The following is a 16,162-nucleotide window of genomic DNA, read 5'->3' on the forward strand; positions in this document are numbered from 1 at the left end:
AAACCGGGGCCCTCTGGCATCCCAAGCCAGTTCTTAACCATCGCGCCACTCGGCCGGCCCTGTAAACATTCTTAACACAGTGTTCTGGAAAATAAGTTCTAGTGAAAAGCAAGCCACAAACTGGAGGGTTGAGGGATAGTACTGGGAGGAACACTTATTTTTCCCTAATTTGCTCAAGTTACTAACCATGTCACAGAAATGGGCCCTGCCACAGTCTCATCAAGGTAGGTACTTGTGTGGTCTGCAGCATCCTTGAACCTGTCCCAAGTCCCAGCACAGGTCCCTGCAGGGCGGTGGGGTGAGGCAGCCTTGCTTAGGCAATTCCCCTTTTTACCCCTGTGCCCCCATTCAATTTACTGGGGCCACTCCTAGCTGGGGCTGGCTCTCAGGCCCCAAATATACTCTCATCCTGCTCTTTCTGAGAACATTCCCAGTCTTAAGAGATGGAAGGCTTTTTCAGCAGCCAGGGAATCCTACCCATACCTTCTTTGAACTCTTGCCACTCTGAAAAGAAAAAAATCTGCCCACAACATTTATTTTGGAAGTCTCTCTTTTTTTTCTTATTCAATAAGAACTGTCTGAAATCATTTTCTAGCTTAGATATAATTGCTATTTGGTGCAATACTTCAAAACCACCTTTAATTCTCTTGTATTAAAAAAAAAAGAATACTCCTTTTTTAGAGTCTTTCTCTAGGAGTTGAAGTGATTTCTTCCTCTGTCAATTGTTTCCCTCACTTGTCAGGGTCACTGTCTTGTATTTAGTGAAAAGGAGGCTTTAAAATATATTATTAAATTGAGGTATAACTCACATATCGTATAATTCATGCTTTTAATGTTGTACAATTCAGTGGTTTTATTTTTGTTTTTGTTTAGCATATTCACAAACTTGTGTAACTGTCACTACAATCTAATTCCAGAACATTTTCATCATTCCAAAAAGAAACTTCATACCCATTACCAGTCACTCTTCATTATTCCCTCTCTCCAGCCCCTGGCAACTACCATTCTACTTTCCATTTCTATGGGTTTGCCTATTCTAGATATTTCATATAAATGGAATGAAACAACATGTGGCCTTTTATGTCTGGCTTCTTTAACTTAGCATGTTTTCAAGGTTCATCCATATCGTAGCATGTGTCTGTACTTCACTCCTCATTGATGAATAATATTCCACTGTTTGAATATACCACACTTGGTTTATCCATTCATTAGCTGGTGGACATAGAATTGTTTCTATTTTTTTGGCTAAAATCAATAATGCTGCTCTGAGCATTTATGTACAAGCTTTTGTGTGGACATATGTTTTCATTTCTCTTGGCTGTACACCTAGGCATGGAATTGCAAAATCATATTGTACCTTTGTGTTTACTTCTTTAGGAAGTGTCAAACTGTTTTCCATTTTCCATTCCCACCAGCAACATATGAGTGTTCCAATTTCTCCACATCCTCCCCAGCACTTGTTATTGTCTATTTTTTATTATAGCTATTCTAGTGGATGTAAATCTTATTACTGTGGTTTTGATTTTTATTTCCTTAATGACTAATGGTATTGGGCATCGTTTCATGTGCTTGTTGGTCATTTGTGTATCTTCTTCGGGGAAATGTCAAAATTCTTTGACCATTTTTCAATTGGTTTGGCTTTTTATTGTTGAGTTATAAGAATTCTTCATATATTGTTTATACAAGTCCCTTGTCAGATACATGATTTGCAAAAATTTTTCTCCCTGGGGCTGGCTGAATGGCTCAGTTGGTTAAGAGCGCGAGCGCTGAGCAACAGAGTCGCCGGTTCGATTCCCACATTTGCCAGTGAGCTGCGTCTGAGCTGAGCTGCCCTGAGCTGCCAATGAGTGGCCGGATGGCTCAATGGTTAGAGCGTGAACTCTTAGCAACAAGGTTTCCAGTTTGACTCCCGCATGGGATGATGGGCAATGCCCACCTTCAACTAAAATTGAACACAGCACCTTGGGATGAGCAGCCAGAGCTGCCCTCGAGTGGCCGGATGGCGACTGGACTTGGAGCTGAGCTAGCTGCGCCCTCCACAACTAAGATTGAAGGACAACTTGTCTGTTCCCCTTCCCCAATTCCCCAACATTATTCCCCTTCCCCAATTCCCCAATAAAATCTTTAAAAAAATTTTTTTCTCTTTTCCTGTGTTTATTTTATCACTTTCTTGATATTACCCTTTGAAGCACAAAAGTTTTAAATTTTCATGAAATCCAGTTTATCTATTTTTCCCTTTTGTTGCTTGTTCTTTTGGTGTCATGCCTAAGAAACCATCGCGTTACCCCAAATCATGAATATTTATGCCCATGTTTTCTTCAAAGTATGTTATAGGTTTGGCTATTACATTTGGGTCTTTGGTCCATTTTGAGTTAATTTTTGTGTATGGTGTAACATAGGATCCAAATTCATTCTTTTGCATGTCTTAGTACCATTTGTTGAAAAGATTATTCTTCTCCATTGAATTTCTGCCCTGTTAAAAAACAATTGACCATAGGTATATAAGCTTATTTTTAGTGTCTCAGTTCTATATTTCATTTTCTATATGTCTGCCCTCCGTTCAGTAGCACACTGTCTTGACTACTGTAGCTTTGTAGTAAGTTTAAAACCAGGAAGTACTAGTTCTCTCCAACATTATTATTTTCAAAATTGTTTTGGCTATTGTGGGTCCCTGGCATTTTCTACATGAATTTTAGGATCAGTTTGTCATTTTCTGTGAAAAAAGCAGCAGGAGTTTTTTACAGGGATTGCATTGAATCTGTAGATCAAGTTGGGGCGCTCATCTTCTGATGCATGCACAGACGATGTCTTTCCATTTAAGTCTTCTTTAATTTTTTTCAATGATGATGTGTTTGTTTTTAGTATGGAGGTCTTGTACTTTTGTGGTTAAATTTATTCCTAAGTATTTTGTTTTAATGTTATCGTAAATGAAATTGTTTCCTTAATTCATTTTTGGATTGGCCATTGCTAGTGTATAGAAATATAATTGATTTTCACATATTAATCTTATATTTTTCAACTTTGTAGAAAATTCTTTATTAGTTCTGATATCTTTATTGTGGATTCCTTAGGATTTTCTATGTATAAGATCATGTCATCTATGAATAGAGATAGATTTACTTCATCCTTCCCAGTCTGAATGATGCCTTTTATTAGGAGGCTGTTTTCATAACCAGTCTTGCGCCCACAATCACCCGATCCCCTCTGGAACTTTTGCCCCCACCCAGGATTATTCAGCATAGTAAACAACTTTAAACTTGGTATCAGGCATCACAGTCCTAAAGACAATTGACCATTTCCCTGCAGGGAATTTCTCCCTGGCCAATTTTCTCTTCTTACGGCCCCAATGCATGGACATCTTCTTGGGCCCTTCTCTCTCATACCTTTTCCATTTTCAATCATCTCAAGCCCCTTATCATCTCTCTTTGGGATGCCCTCAAAATTTTTTTCACTTTATTATGCAAAGCAGTTCAACTTTCATTATTTCATATACTCCTATCTATCTATGCTCAGGAGCCTTTCACAATAACAGCAGAAAAAATTTTAAAATAAACAAAGCCAAGTCCAAAATAAAAACCTGCCATTAAGATGCATCAAAGTATTTTCCTAAACTAAAGAATTGCCTTCCCTAAAGAGAATTTTGCTTCTCCCTTAGAAGTCAGAAGTAGCTACCAACAGTTTTGCTAAAAGATAATAGTACCCCCTCCCACCATAGAGGAGTTAGTACCACCTTTTTGTTTTTTGAGAGGCTCTCATCTGGTAAGAGAATCATTATCTAGGAAATCAGAATATCCCCAGATTGCCAGGTCTTACATTGGGAGTCTGAATGTGCCAGCGCCTACCCACCTTTCCTCAAAGTGAAGCAGGCTGTGCTGGGGAGTGTGTGAGTCAGCACAGCATAACTCAGACCCTCTGCGTGTTCTGTGATGGGGAATGCAGTGGTGTCCCATGTGGGAGCAATGTCTCCTCTCAGGTCATGGGCAGAGATAATAAAAGCTACTATTGGACTCTGAAGACAAACAGCTTGGGTTCAAATCCCAGCTCTGCTACTTAATCAATGTGTGACCTTGGGCAAATTGCTAAACATTTGCTATAATCCTACCATATATTTATGTTGTTTTATGCATACCTAAGCTTTTGGGGTTTTTTTTATCTGTAAAATGAGGATAATAACAGGACCTTCCCCCATAGTATTATTATGAGGATTAAATGAGTTAATATGTGTAAAGTTTTTAAGACAGTTCTTGGCTTGTGACTAAGAAAGTGTTAAAACAAACAACATCACAACAGTATTACCTGAATTGTTTGAGGTCTTCCTTGCCAGATTGTGAGTTTCGAGGTAGGGAGAGACTGTGTCTTATGTGCGGAATTTTGCATCTCAGCATCAGAGCCTGGAACATAGTAAAGACCTTTATCAAATGTCTACAACTTGAAAGGATGAAAAAACATTTTTGATCCACTCAGAGGATGATTTCTTATCAGGCTACTGATCAAAAGGAGATGTTGTCAAGTGCCTTTGTGAGCCTCCTTGGGGAGCTGTTCTCCAAATCACTGGGGAATGTGTGGATGAAATGTTACAGAGAGTTACATTTCAGAAGTTAAAGAAAATACTATAATTTAGAAAGAACAATTCAGAGAGAAGACAGGAAAAACATTAAGCAATGTAAAAATAAATATATTTATTTGTGGGGAAGGAGTTTCTGTAATAGACAGATTAAAAAAACAAAATAAAACCCCAGTAGAACAGGGATTGGCAAACTTTTTCTGTAAAGGGCCAGATGAAAAATATTTTAGGCTTTGTGGGCCATGCAGTCTCTGTTGCATTTGCTCAACTTTGCTGTTGTAGAGATTCACAGACAGATGCAATACATAAACAAATGGGCATGGCCGTGTCCCAATAAAACTTTATTTACAAAAACACGGGGTGGGCTGGATTGGCCTTCTGGCTATAATTTGTTGGCCGCTGCACTTGAACAATGTCAGGATTGAATAAAGGAATATCAGTGGGACTGTGACAGCTGGAGGAGCAACTTGCACAGAATCCTTTATGAGAGAAGAGAGCGGCTACCGCAATATCCTGGGGAATTCTTCTGCCACATGTGTGGCTCCAGAGCCGTCAATACAACTACGTCAGTCTTAATGTGGCTAATATGGAGAAGAATGAACAAAAAGCCTGCCATAACTTTTTTGATAACAAAGTCATTTATATTAAAAGTAGAGAGGACAGATAATCCAAAAGAGAGACTCCTTAAATTATTTTTATTTATCTGCAGAATGGATTTTTATACCTATGTGAGAGAAGAGACTTACAACCTGGAATTCACAGAATTTGAAGCACAATAATGAAAACAAACCCTGAAAACCTCCTCTTTAGACTGCCGCGTCAGGCCCCGGCCTCCTTCTGCAAGCTGTAGAGATGCTTCAGCTGCTCCTTAAGCCAGCATGGGACTTACTCAAGATGAAAATGGTTCGTGGGCACCCTAGAAATGCAGGCTTTCCTGGACCACATGCCTACTCAACAGCACATGACCTGGAAACCATTTTCTTGTTCCTGTACAAAGTTGCCTTTCTATTGCACAGTCTACCTAGGAAAGAATGGAGAAAGAGGGAATAGATTATCATGCAGAGGCAAGCAGGCTCTTACTTCCTCACAACTTCATTCCAGGGAATGGCCCTATGGCATTTCAAATAATGTAGCTGAGGATATTCGGTTTTAGCTCTAATAGTCAGTTCTGGTATGTTAATTTCCTAACCATTAGATCCTTCAATGTGGTGGCTAAGTTGGTGCCTCACAGAAGAAATATACCTTCAGCCTGTTGTATAATTATCTCAGGAATTATAAAGGCAATAAATGCATGATTGCTTTTTTTATTAATACATTAAAACAGAGATGCATAATTGGCACTTTAACAATCTAGTGGCAGCAAATTAGACAATAATGTGATTTCAAAATGACAATTACTTTTGGCAATTAATTGGCATCACCTTTCAGTAGCCCTTTTTAATACATTGCTGGGGATCCTCATTGCCAGTGAGGAATGGGATTATTCTAACTCTGAATGGGAGCCATGGGGAAGAGTTAATTACTTAACAAAACAAGTGGTTGATCTTTACATTCTGGATCAATGGGTCTTTGGGGTTTAATGACAGCAGTAATATACCATACCTTTTTTCTCTGAATGATGCCCAAACGATATGTAAACTTTTTATAATGTAATTACCGCCCATAAATCACTTCATTTCTGAAATATGGTGGCTTCTGATGGGACGAGATTGCTTTTTACAATCTCATTAGTTTAAGAAGGAAAGAAGAAAAATCTTGCCTCTAAAAGAAAGGCAGGTAAGGATGGAAGGTGATTTCATTAAATGTTACATGCAAACTGGCTGAGAAAAAAACAATAATGTCATCATACATAGACCAATGTTTGCAAAGCACTTTTACATACACAAGTAGGTTTAATTCTCAGCTCTGTGTTTTGGTAGCAGTGGGTTTATGTGAATTGTTCTAGAAAATGTCCAAAAGCATAAATCTTAATGGGCCATTTGACCTGTTTTTAATAGATTAAAAAATGTTAATATGCAATGTACCAAAATATTCTTACAATGTTTTGATTAAATAGTTATAATTATTGACAGGTAAACATGTTGAAATTGGTCATTGCACATTGTCCTATCTGCTGCTGATTTAAAGCTATATATTTTGTCTATATTGAATTTCACTACACACCTCATGTTCTTTCCTGAAACTGAATAATGAGATTAAGCATCTCTCAATAATGAGAGCAGGTACTATATTGACTAGTTTTTAATTGCTCAGCTCTAGCTTTGATTTTTTTTTAGTACAACTTAGAGTCTCTAAACAGTTCTCTCTGCATTTTAATATCTAGCACTAGAAATTATATTATAAGGCAACTGAATACTGGAAGACTGAAAGCTAAAATTGAGGTCATTCCACAGAACTTTCAAATCTTTATTTGAAAGGCCATTTTGCATGGCCGCAGAGTTGGTTAAGTAACAGCCACTAGATGCAAACCTGGGGCTGCTCATATGTGGAATTCCATTTCAAAGTACCTAGAATCAATGCATAAAATCAGTTCTCTGTGTTTTAAGGTTCCTGGTTGCAGGATGACTATTTATGACTCCAGAGATATAGGCAACATTCATTCTTTTATTCATTTGCACATTTCACAATTATTTATTAAATGCCTGTGATATTCCAGGCATTGTGCAAGCTACTGGGCAAACAGAAGTGAACAAAGCAGCTATTGTCTTTGCCATAGTCAGAAAGAAGAAGACAGTCCCATATCATTCTGCTTATAAACAAACTGTAATCCAGATGGAGCTGGTGGGTTTCTTTCTGTTTTTTTCTTTTCCTTTTCTTTCCATCTTCTTCCCCTTTCCCTTCCTTTCTGTCTCTCATCCATGAATTCCAGCAGTTATTCTCAATTTAATACAGATTTGATGTTACTGTTTATTAGATAATGTTAATTTGAGAATGTGCGATAACAAAGTCCTGGTGACCAGTCAGGTTTCTATCTAGCTCACATCCCTTTTTTGATGGGTTTTGGGTTTGTTGGCAGTGTTTAACATCCCTAGTAGGAATGTTAATATTTAAGAATACATTTTGTTAGTTCCCATTCTCCTTTTCTGCACTTATTTTTAACAAAGGAGGAATAAAAAAAGAAGGCCAATACCTGTTCCACTGAATAGCTACCATCTATTGAAATCCTACTATATGCCAGATACTTTCTGTAGATCATCCCTAATTTCTCACAGGGAACTTTTGAGGCAGCATTGTTAACTTCTTTCTATAGATGAAGAAATTGAAGATGAGTGAGGTTTAATAACTTGCCTGGTACCACACAACTTGTATGTGAAAGACCTGGGTTTGAACTCACAACCATGAGAGTCCAAAGCTCTTGTTGCCCTCAGCAGTTCCTACTGCTTCTAGAAACTTTGTGTTCAAGTACCTTGGGTCCACAGCTTGATATTGATTTGAACTCTTCTTGTTTTCTTCTAGTAAGACTATAGATAACGGATACTTCTTTTCTACCCGTTTCCAAGACTGAGTTAACTGCTTTTTGTATTAATTATCAGCTGGTGATTTTGATTTTGGTTTAATTGTGCAAAGAGCTGTAGTTTTGAACTGGTTCCAATTATGGCACAAAGTCTCACCATATCTTTCAGCCAATGAAGAAAAAAATTCCTTCTCTTTCTGGGATAGTGAGGGAGTTGACCCCACAATTAAAGTGTATTAGGAAAGTATGAGGTATATTGAATAGCATAAAGAGCAGACCCGATTGCCAGGGTTGAGGTGTTGTACCAGGTTAAAGCCAATTTTGAAAAGGAAGAAAAGCATAAAGAACTTAAAAAGCTTCAGGGTAAGGATACATGGATGATACCTGATGTGAATGAGCAGATTGAACAATTCTCACAGGAATATTCCATGAGGAAAAAGAAGAAAAAGATAAGTATTTTAAAAAGTAAAGAAAGAGAAGAAAAAAAGAGCAAGAAGCAGAAATATGAAAAAAAAAAACCAACCAATGGGTCAGTTGATAGTCCATCAAGCTCTGACGATGAGTGGGTTGAGGCTGTTCATCCCAGACTCCTGGCAAAGCAAAGACCTGGAAAGTGAAAGATGAAAAATCAGGGAAAAAAAGAAGACAACCAAGTTATTTGGAGGGATGAGTGGATAATTGTTGAATTCATGTCTGTTAAAACTGTGTAATCATCATCACTCAAAGCTGAAAAGAAAACTATAAAGAAAATAGAGCAAGAGAAAAGTCAAGCACTTGAAGAGTCTAGACTGTTGGAAAGAGAATTGAATCCATACTGGAAAGATGGTGGAACAGATCTTCTACCAGAAGACTGTAATGTGTCATTGGCTACTAAAGTTTCAGTAGTATAAGATGGTGGATTAAGCTGGCTCAGGAAATATTATCAAAGAATGGAGGAACACGCTGAGAAACAAAATAGAAATTTTGAAGACACTAGTTGAAAGATATGGGTCAATGGAAATATTTCAGTCAAAATTAGAAGAAACTGAAAAAACTGCATCCACAAAGGAAGATCGTAGATGAGCACATTGGAGGAAACCACCATATTCAGATAAAGCACAAAGTAGTCAAGAAAGTAGAAAATCAGACTTAGTAAAATATAATAAAAGGTAAAGGGATAGAATTCAACAGATATTATAAGCAATAAAGGTAAGTTTAGTGGTAATGAAAAAGATAATAGATCTGGGTCTTTAGAAACATACACAAAAACTCCAATTCAAGGCAAAAATCAAGAGTTCTCTTCTATTGGAAATGTGAGACCTGAATTCTCTCTCTCTTTTTTTTTTTTTTTTTAGCTGAGCCATCCTGCCACCTGTTGGCAGCTCAGCGGCTGCTCAGCTCGGGCATTGAACCGCTGTTGCTCAGAGCTCAAACTCTTGAGCGAGCTCTTAACCAATTGAGCCACTTGGCCGGCCTCTGAGACCTGAATTCTTAAGACCCTCTGATGAAGAAGAACTGTCATTTCAGTGCAAGGGCAGACATTTTGAATCATCTAGTTCATCTTCAACACTGGTCACTCAGGATTCTGTGCATTGTGGTTTTCAAAAATCCACAGAGAAGAGTGAAGAAAGTTTATCATCATGGAGTCAATCTGATGGAAGAGAAGGAAAGAGGAAACATTAAAATCAAAAGCCATTAGAAACCAGTTGCAGTGTTGACTATCAACACATTTCAGAAGACAGAAGAGAAAAATCACAGAATGAAAGCTTGAGAGGTGACTCTGAAAAAAGAACATCTACAGGAAAAAAGAACATCTACAGGACACAAAGTCATTTGCTGGAAGTAGTTCAGAGGATGAGTCCATCCACATTCTGAGTGTTGATGAGAAGAACAAGTTGGGAGCCAAGGTTATCAAGGCAGAGATGATGGGAAATATGGAGTTACCTGAACGACTTAAGACCCAACTTGAAAAGCCAAATAAATTCAAAGAAACTATAATATAGATATCATTAAAAAATCTGGGGTAGAGAATGGAGACCAGCAAGAAGTGATTTTTATCAGAACAGACCAGTCTGGAAGAGTATGGCCTGTGAACACACCAGGGAAACCTCTGGAATCCAACTGAGGAAGAAGGAAGAGACAGATATCTTCAGCCAATGAGGACAAGGAAAGGACTCAATACTTTCATGATGATGATAATCTAAGCCTAAATGATTTAATCAAGAATGAAAAGATGGGAACAGCAGAAAATCAAAGCAAACTTTTTATGAGAATGGCATCTAAGTTTATGGGAAAAGCAGATGGAGACTATTGTACTCTGGATGACATGTTTGTCTCCAAAGCAACTGAGAGAGAACATTTTGGTGAAGAGGAAGAGAAACAGAGGAAAAAAGCTAATGTTGAACACTAGAGTCTTGCTGCACAAATAGAAAAATGTCTGTATAGTTTTGACAGCTCTCAATTTCCCAAACACCTTATTGTTACAATAGGTATTAAGGTTTACTTATGTTATCCCAACTTTCAATCTCTTATTGAGGGGCACTGCCTGATAGTCCCTTTGCAATACCATAGAGCAGCCACCTTATTAGATGAAGACATCTGGGAGGAAATTCAGATGTTTAGAAATTCATTGGTAAAGATGTTTGAAGATAAAGGATTGGACTGCATCTTTTTAGAAACTAATATGAGCAGGAAGAAACAGCTTATGAATACATTCCTCTCTCAAAGGAAGTGGGCGATATGGCGCCCATCTATTTTAAGAAAGCCATAATGGAATATGATGAAAAATGGTCTATGAGCAGGAAATTGATTTATCTCTCTTCAAAAGATATCAGAAAGTCTGTACCAAAAGACTTATCTTCTCAGTGGATTTTGGCCTCCAAGGAGGGTTTGCCCATGTCATTGAAGATCAACACAAATTCCCTCGTTACTTTGGAAAGGAAATCATTGGTGGGATGCTGGATATAGAACCAAGACTTTGGAGGAAAGGGATTCAAGAAAGCTTTGATGATCAGAGGAAGAAAGCATTGCAGTTTGCACAGTGGTAGAAACCATTTGACTTTACCAGAAGTAAAAAAAAGTTGAGTCATAACTTTCATTTTTTATTTCCTGTTCAGAATCCTTTTAATTTTATTTCCTTTGCATCTAACTAAACAACGAACCCTCAGGTCATAGGGAAGGAAAGTCATGCTCTGGGTCTCCGACAGCTGTGCCTCATTGGATTGTGGCATTTCCTTCCCCATCTGCTCCTGTGGACTTCATTGTGGTAGCCTGGGAGTAAGACCAAATATATTGGGTGACCTACTCACATTCCTGTTCCGTACCTACATCTTGGTGTTCTGAACTATTCAGTGAATATATAGAAAGACTTTTCTGAAGGATATGTAGGATGTATAGAAGATCATTGGTTCAGAGAGAAGTGGTTCAGAGTCAAGTGAGTCAGCTTAAGTCTATTGACTGACTTCTTTGGCATTTTTTTAAATTAAGAATTGGCATAGTCAGTAATAACTGAAATTTATTTTCATAGCATTTTATAGAAGAGCTCTTAATTTTCTACCAATAACATATATATCACTGCTATTCTTTTTACTGATGGGAAAAGAATGTCCTAAAGGTAATAAAGAGTTAAATAAAGTATACAAAAAAAGTGTATTAGGAATATGGAGTCTCTATAGATTCTATTTTCACATAGCATAATCAGCCACCTTTTGCAGGTAGAAAAAAAGAGGTACAAAGGAATAACCAAATTAATTTTTAAAAAATATTTTTTTATTGGGGAATCAGGGAAGGGGAACAGACAAATTGCTGTCTTTTTGTTCTGCAGTCTAGTTGTGGAGGACATTGCTTCACGGGCCCGTGTTGGTATTATCATTGTGTTCTTCCCGGGTGAGGCAGTCACTTGCCGGCCACTGGACAGCTGCTCACAGCAGCTCATGCTGGCTGCTGGCCACTCACGCTGGCTGCCCGTCACTTACGGTAGCTCACAGCAGCCCACTGAAGCAGGGGCTGCAGCCTACACCATCGCCGGCAACTCATGGCAGTCCAGCTCCAGGTTGAGCTGTTGTTCACCATCTTAGCTGTAAAGGGGGCAGCGTCACTGGCCATCCATCATGTGGGATCTGAACCGGGCCCCTGATGCTCAGAGCTGGCATCTCAAGCCAATTCTTAACCAAGGCGCCACTCGACCAGCCCATAACCAAATTAATTTTGCACCACTCTGGAGTTAGAGATTAGTTGCAAGTCTAATGAAGATTGCTTTGCTAGGATTATCACATGAGGAGGATATTAATTTTAACAAAAAGATTGTGTTGGTTGTGCTGATGCCCTTTTAAGTTTTACCATCATTTAGCATTTCTTAGATAGTGGTCATGGGCATTTATAAATAAATATAAATGCCTGCACATTTTATTTTATTTTAGGAACATTACTTGCTTACCATGAAAATGAAGGTTTTTTAACTTGACTTTGAAGTCTGCTCAGTAGGAAACTATTTGTAGCTGAGTAAAAGGTTTTAACCCTTGATATGTTGTCTTGGTTGCTTTTATGCCAATTTGCAATAACTTCTTGTAAGATCCATGCATAGCAAACTCTAGTGTCACTAGATATGATTTTTTAGGCGTTAGAATTAATTGCAAGTGTCCAAGTGAGACACAGTGCTCATTTGCATCAAGGTTTGTCTGGAAGCTCAAGGTTATATGCTTGAAACTGCTTATAGTCACAGTTACTAACAATGATGACTCAAAATGTGCATGCTGGAAGGAATCTACTAAAAAAGCTACACACACTTTTAACATACTTGGAATATATAAAGTTTTCATTTATTCATGATTTCAATAATATATTGACTGCTTATTATGTACTAGGCACTAGGCTAGATAGAGATGAAACAGAAGAGAATAAAACCGTTAGGATTTTTGCCTTTGTAGTGTTTAGAATGTAGTGAAAAAGAGACATTTAAAAAGTAAAAAGTATAAAATAATATAGACTTAGAAATTATAATAAGAATCCTGAAGGACACATGTAGGGTTTTGAGAAAGGGAACCATAAAGTGGCCAGAAAGGATTCTGTGCACAAGTGTCATTTAAGTTGTAGGTTGGGTAAGAGCTGGCCAATGAGAAGTGGGTAGAACATTGCAAATAGAGGCAGCAGTGCCAAGGAGGGGGTTAGCCTGGCAAATGCAAAGAACTGAAAGAGGTCAATGTGATGTAGTGGGTGAGGGGGGAAGGAGTGCTTGGAAGAGGCATGGGCCATAGAGACACTGATAAGAATTTTGGATTTTTTCCCCCAAGCAGATTGGGAAGTTGTTAAACAGGCAGTGATATAATCTGATTGACATTTTAAGATAATCACTCTGTCTGCCAAGCAGATCTGAATAATGATTTGGAGGGGCAAGACTAGAAACAGGGAGACAAGTTACAAGCCTATGGTAGTAATCCAGGTGAAAGCCTGGTAATGAAAGAGATAGAAACAGTGGGTGAACTCTGGAAACATTTGGAAGTAAAATCAATAGATTGGAAATGGATTGGGTGAGGCTGGTAGAAGACAGAGAGACTGAACTCTAAATAATAACTTTTAGATATTCAGCTTTAACAATCTGATGGGTGGAGATGTCATTTTACTGAGATGGGGGAAGACTGGAAGAACAGTAAATCTGGAGCAAATCATTAAAAACTTCAGGTTTTTTTGTAGATATTCTTTATCAGATGAATGATATTACTTTCTATTTCCAGTTTATAATTTTAAAAAATCACACATGTAGAATTTTATGACTTGCTTTTTCTGCGTCTGTTGAGATGATTATAAGATCCATCTCCTTTATTTTATTAATGGAGCATATTGCATTGTATGATTTTTGAGTGTTAAACCAACTTTGCATTTTTTTAAAAAATTCATTTCTTTCTTGGTTGTGATCTATAATCTTTTTCATATGTTGCTGGATTTGATTTGCTAGAATTTGTTTAGAATTTTTTTGAAAAAATCAATGTTCCTTTCTTATAATGTCTTTGTCCATCTTTGATATCAAGATTATGCTGGTTTTAAAAAATGAATTGAAGAGCAATATTTTCTTTTTTCTTGTCTGGAAGAATACATGAAAAATTGGCATTTTTTTCTTCTTAACATATTTTGTAGAATTCACAGTGAAGCCATCTAGGCAATAGTTTTCTTTGTGAGAAGGTATTTTCTAACAGTGAATTAATTTTCAAATTAATTTTAGTTTTGCTAGGTTGCATTGTCTTTTATGAAATATATCTAAGTCATCTAAATTTTCAAATGTATTGCATCTAGGTTTTTCAAAATACTATTTTCCTATATCCTCCCCATGTTTGTAGGATGTATCGTGATATCTCCCTTTTCGTTCTTGACATTAATTATTTGTGTCTTTTTTTGAAGGAGTTTATCACTATAATAGTCTTTTCAACAAACCTACTGTTCTCTTATATATTTGTTTTAGTTTCATTAATGTATATTATCATTTTTACTACTTCCTTTTTTCTCATTTCTTTGGGCTAAATTTTCTGTTCTTTTTCTAACTTTTTGAAGTGGACCCTTAGTACTTGATTTGCAGACTTCCTTCTTATCTATTATATGCCATGAGGGCTATAAATGTCTATATAAATGTGGCTTGAATATGTATTTTTAAATCATTGGGTTAATATCGGTTATATAATTTCCTTTGTGATTTTTTCTTTGGCCCATAGGTATTTAGAAGTTTACTTCTTAATTTCCAAATATAGGCTTTTTCTATTTATTCAGCGTAATTACACTAAAACAAAAGAATATACTTACTCTGAGATGATTTTGATTTTTTTGAAATATGTTGATTCTTGCTTTATGACTCTGACAGATATGGCAGTTTTGACAAATGCGCTGGGTGTTCTTGAAAAGAATATATATTCTGTAGTCATTAAGTGCAGTGTTTTATATATATATATATATATATATATAAATATATATATATATATATATATATATATATCGCTATCTCTATCAGGAAAAGTTTGTTAATTGATTGTTTAGGCCTTCTGTGTCCTTACCTAATTTTTTGACCATTTGTTCCAGCTATTCAATATGTGTGTTAAAATATTTCATTGTAATTGTGAATTTACACATTTCTCTTTTTGTATTTTTTGTTTTATATGTTTTGAAGCTATGTTACAAGGTACAAGCAAATGTAAAATTGCTATATCTTCCTGGTGTATTGACCTTTTTATTTTTATGCAATTTTCTTCTTTAGTAATGTTTCTTGTTCTAAAGTCTTATTTATCTGATAATAACATAGCTACTATAGTTTTCTTTTGGCTAGTGTTTTCATATTATATTTTTTTTCTTATCCTCTCGCTTTTGACCTTTCTATGTTATACTTAACTTCATCTCTTTAAGCAGTGTATAATTTTTTAAAATCCAACCTTACAATCTTTATCTTTTAATTGACATAGTTAGTTCATTTATATTGATGGTAACTACTGATATATTTGGGCCTAAATCTACCATCATACTGTTTGATTTTCATTTTTCCACCTATTCCATGTTCTATTTTTTAAATCCCTCTTTTGTCTTTGGATTATTTTCTGTTATCTGAAGTTAAACATTATTTTACTCTTCTTCTATTGGTTTCCCTAGAGATTATATTATACAGCCTTACTTATCAAAGTCTAATTAAGTTAGAAGTTTTTCCTCATACCAAATAATGCCAATGTCTTAGACAAGTGCTACTCAAAGTGTGGTTCTCGGATCAGCAGTGATTCTGTGACCTGTGATGGTTGATTTTATGTGTCAACATGACTAGGCCAAGGTACCGAGCTATTTGGTCAAGCACCAGTCTAGATGTTGCTGTAAAGGTATTTTTAAGATGAGATTAACATTTAAATCAGTAGATTTTGAGTATAGTATGTTACCTTTCACAATGTAGTGGTCCTTATCTAATCAGTTGAAGGCCTTCAGAGAAACAGACTAGAGTCCCCTGAGGAAGAGGGGATTCTGACTCTAGACTGCTTTCAGGCTTGAGCTCCAACATCAACTATTCCCTGGGTTTCTAGCCACCAACCCAGCTGTGAAAATTTTGAACTTCCTGACCTCCACAATCACATGAGCCAATTCCTTAAATCTCTCTCTCTCTCTCTCTCTCTCTCTCTCTCTCTCTCTCTCTCTCTCTCTCTCTCTCTCTC

At 36.8% G+C, this 16,162-nt stretch overlaps 1 pseudogene; it reads left to right on the forward strand.

Annotated features, from left to right (window-relative positions):
* LOC109382047 (CWF19-like protein 2) overlaps positions 1-16,162 on the forward strand; it is a 63,759-nt pseudogene that overhangs the window by 44,429 nt on the left and 3,168 nt on the right.

The sequence above is a fragment of the Hipposideros armiger genome, unplaced genomic scaffold (genome assembly GCF_001890085.2).
Source record: "Hipposideros armiger isolate ML-2016 unplaced genomic scaffold, ASM189008v1 scaffold_59, whole genome shotgun sequence".
Classification (NCBI taxonomy): domain Eukaryota; kingdom Metazoa; phylum Chordata; class Mammalia; order Chiroptera; family Hipposideridae; genus Hipposideros; species Hipposideros armiger.